Source organism: Mirounga leonina, unplaced genomic scaffold (assembly GCF_011800145.1).
Source record: "Mirounga leonina isolate KUSES-001 unplaced genomic scaffold, KU_Mleo_1.0 Mir_101595, whole genome shotgun sequence".
NCBI classification, from domain to species: Eukaryota; Metazoa; Chordata; class Mammalia; order Carnivora; family Phocidae; genus Mirounga; species Mirounga leonina.
In genome coordinates, this window is record NW_023270158.1 from 15557921 (window position 1) to 15567774 (window position 9854).

Below are 9854 nucleotides of genomic sequence, written 5' to 3' on the forward strand. Positions count from 1 at the left end.
GAGCACTGGGTGTTATGCACAAACAATGAATCATGGAACACTACATCTAAAACTAATGATGTAATGTACGGGGATTAACATAAGAATTAAAAAAAAAACTAAGGCTATAAAAAAACCATTCTCAAGTCCTTAGAAATTAAAAATGTTAGTGAATTTTAAAGCTCAGTAGAAAGACTGAAAAGTAAAGTTGAGGCAAAATCCCATTTTGAAAGTAGAACAAAAATACAGGATGAAAAATAGTAAAGATAAAATTAGAAAACCAGTCCAGGAGATTCATTATCTGAGCAATAGAAGGCTCAGAAAGAAGACAGAGAATATAGGGGAGAAATTTAAACATAGTATTTCCCAAAACTGAAGGACATGTTTCCAGAATACTGGGTAAATGCCCACTTTTTTTAATATGTCCCCCCTTGTTACTGTAAAAAGAGCACTTGGGACAAAGAGAAAACATTATACATTTTCAGAGAGAAAAAAGAATATGAGAACCAGAATGTTTTAAACTTCTCCAAAGCAACATGAGAAGCAAGAAGATTATGTAATGATGTTTAAAAATTTTTGAATGAAATTTATATTCAACCTGGAATTTAATGACCAAATCATCAATCAAGTATGAGGATAAAATAGAGATATTTTTTAAGTCACACGTCTCAAATAGCTCATCTCCCAGGCACCTTTCTCAGGAAGTCAGTGGAAGATGGGATCTATAGAAAGGAGTAAGTATTAAAGGCTCAAAAGGCAACTTGGCTGGTTGGAACAGATCAGAAGGCTTCTGGAGACGAAGATGAAATTGAAGACCACTTCAGAAGTCTGAGCACTGTGAAGTAAGATTTATGTAATTGACTATGGACTTGGGGGTGAATTAGGAAAAGCGAAGCAAAAGAAAAATTTCAACCAGCGCTGTCCAACAGAACTTTCTGAAATGATGCAATGATCTCTATCTGTGCTGTCCAAAATGTTAAGTGGTAGCCACATGTGGTTAGCAGGCCCTTGAAATGTAGCTAATGAAATGGAATTTTAATTTTATTTAAATTAATTTAAAACACCACATGGCACTCTGTTGGACAGCACAGGCTTAGAAGATAGTGAAGGTGATAACCTAAAACTTTCAAATACTCAAGACAGGCAATTATAATTGCAATTTAAAGTCTACCAGATGATCACTGTCATTCACTGTCATCGCAATAATTCTAGAGTAACATCTGATTAATTCATCTCTGTACTCCTTTCAAGGAGTGTTGGAGAGGGGTTACCAAAAGCTAGTGAACCAAGGGCATAAATTTTGAGCTATTTGGTGATGATCTATGGGACCCTAATCTGAGACACTTTGTCTTTAGCTATTTTGAAACCAAGATTATATGACACTTCCTTTTAATTTTTTTTTTCCCATTACTATTTGGGGAAGTCTAGAATCCCTGTGTGAGTAGTTCAAGGAAATTTTTTAAAGCTATTTTTGTTTTAATAGTGTAGTTTCTTAGGTTGTCTCTGAGGTGATGAAAGTGCCATCTAATACAGATTTCTCTGGTGATGGAAATGTGAAATATCTGTGCTGTTCGATATGATAGCCGAGAGCCATATAGAACTAGTGAGGGCGTGAAACGTGGCTAGTGTGACAGACCATTTCCTTTCATTTAAATTGCCGCATTTGGCTACCATATCACGCTCCACAAATCTAGGCAATTATAAACTCCAGCTCATAATTAAGAAAAAGTTGTGCACAAAAAAAAAAAAGTGTGGTTTACTACATGGTCGAGTTGGACATAGTTTTCTATTTTTTTTTTAATTAACACATGATGTATTATTTCAGGGGTACAGGTCTGTGATTCATCAGTCTTACGCAATTCACAGCGCTCACCATAGCACATACCCTCCCCAATTGGACATAGTTTTCGATAGTCACAACACTATATAAAACGGTGAAAATTAATCTAACCAAATGTGAGGTATAGTCACAGGATGATGAAGTCAGGAGACAAGGATAGTACTTTATCACGTAGAGTAATGTAATAGCAATAAAAATTGTCTTAGGCATTTGCCTCTGTGTCCAGATTGGGTGGCCAGCCAGTGTAGACAAAGGAACACTGACTTAGCATGTGCTTGGTGTATGTACTTGGTAGAAGCCTGGGGAGGGGAATAAAAAAATTATCATCTCGTTGGTGACAAGGCAATAAATAAGGCCCCAAAGTGAAAAATACAAAAGTTGGAGGTAAATACTAAATAATTAATAAAAAGGAGATAAAAGTAGTTGCTTTTGAAAAAGAGGGGCGGGGACTGCTGTTTTGCCTAACAAACCTCTTAGGATCATTTGACCCAAATTATGTTCATGTAGAATTTAGATTCAATTCTTAATTAAAATAAAAACGAAATAGAACTATTTTTAAAGTAAGAGGGAGAAAAAAAAAAAGGCTGGCCCTTCATATACAGCTGAGTTTGTGGTTAAAGATATAACACATTTTTTTTGAGAGAGCGAGCGAGAAAGAGCGTGCAAACAGGGTGGGGAAGCATAGGGAGGGTAGGGGAGAAGGGAGCAGAGGGAGAGAGAGAGAATCTTAAGCAGGCTCCATGCCCAGTGCAGAGCTGGACCTGGGGCTCGATCTCACGACCCTGATATCATGACCTGAAATGAAATCAAGAGTCAGGTGCTTAACCAACTGAGCCACCGAGGCTCCCCAAAGATAGAACATATTCTAAGGGTGAAGAAGAGACAGAAAAATCACTGTGCAAAAAGTAAACTTTTATTTGGCCCTAAAGAACAAGAAGGATTTGAACAGGCATGAGAAAAAGGAAGAATTCTTGCAGAGAGAGGGGAAGTCAACAGAAGTAGAGAGACTTGTGTTGTCATTCTCCTGTCGTCAGTAACAGACACCAGTCTGGGTGGGATACGAGTGTTATTTCTCAAAGTCATGGTCACCTAAGGCTTTTACTAAAATTTCACAATCCTTCTTTATTAGCCCTTGTTGCCATTTAGCCCTATCCCAAATCTCTCACTGTGTGTCCTGCTTCTTTTCGCACCAAATAATCGGCCCTAATGGAGTCTTCTCTCATTTTATGTGAATAACGTTTATGAGCACTCTGAGATCATCTCCACTCCTTCAAAAAAATGATGGAAGAGAGTCTAGGATTTGGCTTGGAATAATGGGCCATTTGCACTATTTGTCATCAGCTGAGAGCTTTGTTGGTAACTTGATTCTGATGGAACGAGAACCCTACCATTCTGATGTGTGGAGCCCAAGGCAGGCCACTAAAGCAGAAAGTGGTAAGTCCGGTGATGGAAAAGCAGAAAATATATCCTAATTTCTAGGAAGAGATAGGCTCATGGCTAAAGGAAAAGATTGCTCGGAGGGAGGAGCATTTGGGGAAGTAAGTTGGGTCATGTGAGGCTGAGGACATCAGGGTACCCTGCAGGCCATACAAAGCTCTGGAAGGTAACCAAGCTGATACAGGACGTGATGCCATCTCTCAGTAAAGTACAAGACCAACTTCAGCAAGGTGAGATTGGAGTTAGGACCCCAGTGAGGAGGCGGCTGGATTCATTCCCAGTGGAGGGAATTGGGACAGGAACCTGGGAGCAAGGTAGCAGAAGAGGAAGAGAAGGAATGACCTTGAGAGACCAAGACTCATGGACATGGAAATGAAGGAGAGAGAGGAGCCAAAAATAACCGAGTCTGGACCTGCTGGGGAAATGGTACCAGCACTGACCGAAATGGGGAGATCTGGAGAAAGGGCTGGAAAAGGAGCTAACGGGTTTAGTTGAGTTCTCTTGAGTCTCATGTGAGATGAACCTTCTGGGGGCAAGTGTCTAATTGTGCATTGGAGATTCGGGCAGGGAGCCCACTAGAGAGGCTGCTCACAGTCCACAGTGAAATCATCTTCCAGGTGTGTGCAGCAGGAATTTATACTGAGAGCTAGCGGAGCTTGTAGTAATTTCTAGGGGAAGCCAGCCTTGCATAGTCCAAGGAGGAATGAGCCACAGCCAGAGCGGTAGCATCGGTAGCTTTGCAAAAATGACAAGAACTTCAAATATACTGGGCAACTCATATTTTTAAAATCTACATTCAAAGGTAAAGTTTCATCATATATTCGGACTAAGGCAAAAAAAAAAAAAAATTCTTGAACCAGTCGTCAGGAGACCAGAATTTTAGTCTTGTTAATGACAAGTCAATAAAATAGCTCACATCAGTGCTAGCTACAACCCCCATCCTATCCTAAGTGCTTTTTACGTACTAGATCACTGGATTCCCCACGAAGACTCTAAGATGGAGGTACTATTACTCTGCTCATTACGTAGAAGTCAAAATTAGTATGTCCAAAGCCAGCCGACATTCGAACACGGGCAGTCAGGAAACGGAGCCCACACTCACATGTCGCTTCACTCCTTAGAGACTCAACTTCTGAGCTGGAAATGAAGACTGTAGGATGAAATTATCGGTTGAGTCCCCTCAGACTTTAATACTGCGTGAGTTTGCAAGCATAAAGAGTGTTAAGCGGGCGTTACTCAGAATCGAAAGCAGTTTCTGAAAACTAGCAGCAGAGGGCAGCAGAGAGCAGGCTAAAGCAGCTTTTGAAAGCTTGCTCTAAAGCTATGCCGAGGAATATTGGGTGAAATTTATGAACAAAAATTATACATGTATTAACCCATTTAATATTCATAAAACCCTTTAATGTACCATTAGAGTAAAAAGAATGCTGCATATCCTGACATCCTAAAATTTAAAAATAGAGAAATAATGTTATTTGGGTTGATTTTAATTGTTAGCATTTTTAAAAATTTCAGTGATTATTTGTGAAATTCTTATGACCTTAATCTCTTCACAGATATTGTAAAAGGTATACTTCAGACAAATATTAAGACATGCATTAGAGTAAATGTCATCTGAGACCCTGAAATGTAAGCCAATGGATTATTTTAATTGTTCCAAGATAGTTTATCACTTGAATTTTTGTTTCAAAAATTTTTGAATCAAAAATTCAAAAAATATCTTCAGAGAAGATATATAGGTATATTTAGAATTGCCCATAACTAAGTGTGAAGGAAAAGACATCCAAGGACATTTGCAGATGAGATGTTCCAGGCAAATTTAGTCTACATTAATCATTACCAGACAGGGGAATACCAAAATTAACCTTAGGTCCAAATTCACATCTTAGAACTCTGTGCTAAAGTGCAGAACCCTGTTAAATCATTGACTGGGATTTCAGAAGAAATGGCAATACAAATTCTCCCTTCTTCGCTAGCATTTACATCGTTTCTCCAAAAACTCTTGTTATACTCTGTACATAGAAATACTTTTCATTTATGGCCAAACAAAACAAGCATGCATTAAGAACTCTCTAACAGGGAACATTTGGAAAAACCTAAGTTAGGGATCAGCAAATTTTTTTTTTATAAAAAGTATATTTAGTATTTTAAGTGTGTGCCCCTGCTAGTCTGCATCATAGCAGGAAAGCAGCCGTAGACCATATGTAAACAAATGGATGTGGCTATGCTCCAATAAAACTTCATTTAGAAAACCAGGCAAAGGGCCAATTTGATTCATGAGCCGCTGTTTGCCTCCCCTTGACCTAGGTCACAAAGCAGTTGCAGTAGTGGGATAGAGCATAATAATAATAATCGTAGTTGTGTCGGGTGCTTGCCATGCATTCTGCCTCATTTTTCAATAACACTGCATGTTAGCTATTACCGTAATTTGGATTTTCCCAGCTAGAAAGCCAAGGTTGATATTGGACCCATGACTTTCCCAAGGACACAAAGCAACTAAGTGCTGGAGGCAAGATTCAAGTCCAAATGGATGAACCCCAAAGCGTGTGGTCTGTTGGTAAAATATATCCCACTGCTGCCATGTTCAGAGCAGTTAACATCAAGCAGTCATGACAAGCAGTGAGTCCTTCGAGGAGAAGGGGGTCCACCCTGAGTCCGTTTACTAACAACAGCACTTGGGAATAAAGGAAGGAAGGTACAGGCAAGTACAGAAAGAAAACTCCAAGAAGACAGCCAGTGCCCACCCCAGAGGAGTGGTCCAGAGGGCTACACACATGTCCCAATTTTGTATCAATGCCAGTATGTCTTTGAGGTATTCAAATAATTCACCCTCTCTGGCCTTTTAATCTTACCATGTGAACATTTTCCGTAACCACGCCCACTGGCAATGGCCTGACATCATCGCGCCCTTAATGTTAAAACCACAGAGTACTTTAATATTACAGATGCACTGTTGAACTATCAGCAGCACCCCGTGACCTCCGGGTTCAAGTCCATACACGTGAGGCCCTCGTGATCCATGGTCTTTGTCTGTCTTCCCAACCTCCTCTCTGCCTGTTCCCCGCAAGACTCGGGACCCCAGCCGTGCCCAACTGCTCCCTGTTCTCGGCACCTCATGCCTGTCCCAGGCCTTCGTGCATTTTTATTTCTGTCCTGAGAGCCCTGCTTCCCTATCCATCCCCTGTTTCACCCTTCACATCTCCTCAAGCCACAGTTCCGAGCCCCTGGCCATCCCTTCAGCATCCTTGCCCCAAAATGAGAGGTCTGGCTTATCCTGTCCCTACCCCTAAGATATTTTTCAGGATTGCATGGAATTTGAGCAAAATCAGTTGAAACTTAAAGAAATCAGTGAAATGAATCATTGGGAAAGTCCTTTGAATAAAGGAGTAACTAGCAATAGCAAAAGGAAAGCAAGAAGTGGGGGCATTGGTGGGAAGTGGGGAAATTGGGGGTGATATGTCTGAGGGGCTGGGTTGAGAGGGGTGCAGAGAGGCCTCCAGAGCCACGTGGAGGAGGCAGGATGGGGCCAGCTCCTGGCATCCTAGGAAACAAAGGCAGGAAAATGCTGTTTGATGTTTCTGAGATCCTGGGCCCGGCTAGCTGGGGTGCAGTTTGGTTCCCACCTCTTGTCAGGATATCCGCTTAAATAGATCTGCCTTTTAACAGGCACAAAATAATATGTCTACAGGCACGTCTTAGGTTAGCAAATCTTTTCTCAAAGCGGACACTGAGATTTTTCTTGCTTTTTTACTGTGTGTCATCCCAGTACGTATGTCCATGAGCATTTCCTTAGGCCAGATTTGGAGAAGGCGAATTACTACCTCACACCCCTTGCAAACTGCCTTTCAAGGAGCTTGGGCCAATTCTCTCACCAGCAACACGGGAAATTAACTGTTTCCACTGACATTCTTCAGCACAGTCTTATTTTTTAATTTGCCAATCAGATGAGCAGATTTATTCTTGCCTCAAATTCGAGGATAAAGCACTGTCTTGTGAAGACTATGTGTAAGTGACCTATCAGAGATATTTTTTAATACCCCCCAATCCTCAAAATACTCCATTTCATCTCTTCATCTACTTTTTTCCTCTAATCTAAATCCTGCATTCCATAATTCCGGTTTTCGTTTTTGTTTTTGTTTTTATTAAGATCTCGATTTCTGGGTCTTGTGACTAAACTACCAAAAGGTTATCGCTGAAAACCTTGATTTTTTATTTTGTTCATAATCTATTATGGAACCAAATCTATATTACACTTTTTTTCATCATGAGAAGTAAATCTATGTTTCATGTTTTGTTTTTTAGCGAGTGATGCAAGAACTTTACCCAAAACAAGGTTTCTTTAGGAGGGATCTCCCCATCTAAAAAAAGCTTCTGCAGTTTCCTTACTATTGTCTTTGAAAGCGCATGTTTTCTAGAGCTAGAAACGAGCGTTCCCTTCACCATATACCCTGCTTTATATTCCTCTTATTTCATCTTTGGTGGCATCTGTCAGCAGATGCTCTGAAGTATCACTCATCAATATATCAAGTCTTATTACAAAAGAAATAGTTTGGGATTATCTCTTCTATCAAACATGAAGTGATTCTTGATTTCTGAAAGTCTAATTTGATGGCTAAGAAAATATAAGTCAAAAGGCCTCTCTTTTCCGTATTAACATCAGCAGGTAAATTTTCTGTTCAGTTCAGACCAAAGGTAACAGCAACTTCCAAGGGCTCTATCTGGATATGTCCGTTTCCTTATTATGGAAACTGTAAATTTTGGTGCAGAAAATTTGTAAATACACTTTTGTCATAGTTTGACTTTTCTTCATATTCAGTCTTGACATCTCACAAACGAAAAAATTAAAGCTTATCACTTTCTTGAATTTGACATAAAATGAGAGGAATAGAGAAATTAAAAAAGTGATCATAATAGTATTGACTGATGTTACATTTCTTTGGTGTTACAGTTGATAATCATTGTTCATTATATTGCTAATTACCTCCATTGCCATTAACACTTATTTAATCGTAGTCCTATCAACAAAATGCGGTACAATATACTCGATTACGTTCTAAACTAAGAAAATCAAATCGTGAAGAACGTGTGGATAATTGGAGAAATTTAAATATGGATCATATATTAGATAATAGTAACATATTGATGTTAAATTTCCTTAGCACTGTAATTATGTAGAAGACTGCCCTTTTTCTTAGGAGATAAATGCTCAAGAATCTGGGGGTGACATGTGTCCTAAAGTCACCAAAGAAACTGTGTCTATATTTGTGTGTGTGTGTGAGGAGAGAGCAAGATAGTGAGAAGGTCAATATGGCAACAGGCTACAGCTGATTAACCTCCATGATGGAAATATGGGTGTTCATTGTACTATTCTTTCCATTTTAGTATAGGTTTGAAACTTTGCAAAACAAAAACTGGGAGGAAAATAACTCTGTTGAGTTAATGAAGGCAAATTTATATTCTGTCATGTTTGTGAAGAGCTTAGAGGGACAATACCTTATATATCTGAAGTAATCATTAGGCATGTGATTAGGAATGTTTCAGTAACTTGAAATAGCTACTGAAACACAGCTGTGCTGTGAGATAACAGGATTAGTGCACTACCTTTGTGCATCCCCTAAATGACCATTCTCATGTGAATTGAAAATACTCTCCACTCTGCCGAGAAGCTTCTCAAGCTCCAAAACACACGGTTACTGCACTGCCCTACAAAAGAAACGATGCAAAAATATCAGTCTGAATATTCTGGCCAAGTCAGGTCTACACTGAAGCACAGAAGAAAGGGATGTTTGAGCAGATCTACAGAGAATTCAGACAAAAGCCCACCTGGATGCAGTGTCTCCTACCAACAGGTAGACTTGCCCATGGTCAGCCGGATGGCAATTTGAAAAGCAACAGCGCGGGAGGTCACATTCGCTTTGAGTCGGCCCTGCCACACAGCAAAACACTTACCTCAAGCTCTTGGAATGAATAATCGAGGGTCAAAGCCGGTTGGAACTTACTGTAATGGTACTCATCTCAAAAACTCGACCAGTGTAACTCAGTTCTAGAATTGTGCTGTCCCTGCCAAACTGTGGTCAGGTTTTTAAGCCCTTCTTTTCAAAACATAGAAGCTAAATCTGTGCAGCAGTTAATGCACGAGGGCTGCATCAGTCACACAACTAGTTCTGGATCCCACCCGTCCAAATTGTTAGGTCAAAAAAAATCCCCCAGAAATGCCCAAACGGTGAGCACGGGCAGCTCAGATAAAGGAGTGTTTGACTTAATTGCCCTTTCTCATCCCGCTCTCTGGAATGCTCGCTTCAACTCCCACTCACCCCTGATTCGGTCAGCTAGAAAAGCATCTGAGATGTTACGATTGCATCTGGCTTCTGATGAGAACAGACTAAAAAGGTGAGAAGAGAGATGACCGAAGGGGTAGCACTAAGAGGGCCTGTTGCCTCCTTTGTCTTACCTTCACTAGCCAATCTGCTCCTTTCGTCCGGAAGAAACAGCAGTCAACCATATAGAGAAGAATGAGCCAGCCAGGGCTTTCTTCAGAAATGTTGGCAAGCCTTCCACTGGTAAGACCAAGAAACTAAGTTGCTCATGGCCTGGCCAT

At 40.2% G+C, this 9854-nt stretch overlaps 1 protein-coding gene across 2 annotated transcripts in view; it reads right to left on the reverse strand.

The window, feature by feature from the left end:
• CUNHXorf21 (chromosome unknown CXorf21 homolog) overlaps positions 1–9854 on the reverse strand; it is a 15573-nt gene extending 5719 nt beyond the window's left edge. Inside the window, exons 1-2 of one of the 2 annotated variants that reach the window (XM_035001127.1) lie at positions 9100–9291; positions 4222–4406 (exon numbers count right to left, since the gene is read on the reverse strand). The gene's annotated coding sequence lies outside the window, so the exon portion shown is untranslated. Of the gene's footprint in view, positions 1–4221; positions 4407–9099; positions 9292–9707 lie in introns of those variants that run through there. The other variant, XM_035001117.1, reaches the window with a different exon arrangement.